This window comes from Poecilia formosa, unplaced genomic scaffold (assembly GCF_000485575.1).
Source record: "Poecilia formosa unplaced genomic scaffold, Poecilia_formosa-5.1.2 Scaffold459, whole genome shotgun sequence".
Taxonomy (NCBI): Eukaryota; Metazoa; Chordata; class Actinopteri; order Cyprinodontiformes; family Poeciliidae; genus Poecilia; species Poecilia formosa.
This window is the reverse complement of record NW_006800398.1, coordinates 210496-211890: the sequence shown is the minus strand read 5'-3', so window position 1 is coordinate 211890 and position 1395 is coordinate 210496. Positions and strand designations below refer to the sequence as shown.

The 1395-nt window shown below is 34.5% G+C and overlaps 1 protein-coding gene across 1 annotated transcript in view; it reads right to left on the bottom strand.

Moving 5' to 3' along the window:
- hhla1 (HHLA1 neighbor of OC90) overlaps nucleotides 1–1395 on the bottom strand; it is a 19215-nt gene that overhangs the window by 10318 nt on the left and 7502 nt on the right. The window lies entirely within an intron of this gene.

The window sequence follows — 1395 nt, the reverse complement described above, 5'->3', positions numbered from 1 at the left end:
CAAACCAGTTCAAACCAGATCAAACCAGTTCAAACCGATCAAACCAGTTCAAACCAGTTCAAACCAGTTCAAACCAGATCAAACCAGTTCAAACCAGATCAAACCAGTTCAAACCAGATCAAACCAGTTCAAACCAGTCCAAACCAGATCAAACCAGTCCAAACCAGATCAAACCAGTTCAAACCAGTTCAAACCAGATCAAACCAGTTCAAACCAGATCAAACCAGTTCAAACCAGTTCAAACCAGATCAAACCAGTTCAAACCAGTCCAAACCAGATCAAACCAGTTCAAACCAGATCAAACCAGATCAAACCAGTTCAAACCAGTTCAAACCAGTTCAAACCAGTCCAAACCAGATCAAACCAGGTCAAACCAGTTCAAACCAGTTCAAACCAGTTCAAACCAGTTCAGACCAACATGTCCTCTGGTTGCAGCTCAGGAGGAAACGGCCCCGAGGTCCAACACGCTCAAAAACCCTCCAACCAGGCAGAACCAGAACGATTCTGAAAAATACTGAACAACATACAGCTGGAAAAAAACTCACTGCGAGTTCCATTAAACCTTGGCTGCAGTTGTTGCTGCTAAGAGGCAGAAAACCTAAATATTACTCAGGTAGGGGCAGAAATACTTCAACATATTTTTACTCAAGTAAAAGTAAAAGAAGAAATTACTCAGGAGTAAAAATGTATTTGCTAAAAAGTCTTCAAGTTCTGAGTAACTGAATAATAACAGTAACTAATAAATATAATAAAATCCTGTAAAATTAATTTTTCCAAATTCAATAAAAAAAACTTATTAAACTTTTGTTTAAAAACATTTTGTTTTTCCTTCAGTGGGAAGAAAATCCAGAAATTTTACTCAGAGTAGAAATACTTCATAATAAAACTAATAAAATACAAGTAAAAAGTACAGCGTAGTAAAAATACTTCCAAAAGTACATAAAAAGGTTAGTAAAGTAACTAGTTACCAGCTGCTCTGCTGAGGATTAATCCCTGTTTCAACTGGATTAGGTCTGGATTATTTTCTCACTTAATAAAAAACTTAATTTAAAACTGCATTTTGTTTAATGTTTAATATTTACATTAGTTTGATGCTTTGTAACAAACAATCTAAAAAAATTAATCTGAAGAAGGTCAACACTTCACACCTGTCAGTAATCTGAGTGTGTTTAATCTGAATGTGTTCAATCTGAGATGTTTAATCTGAATGTGTTTAATCTGAGTGTTTTTAATCTGAGCTGTTTAATCTGAGTGTGTTTAATCTGAATGTGTTCAATCTGAGTGTTTTTAATCTGAGCTGTTTAATCTGAATGTGTTTAATCTGAGTGTTTTTAATCTGAGCTGTTTAATCTGAGCTGTTTAATCTGAATGTGTTTAATCTGAGTGTTTTTAATC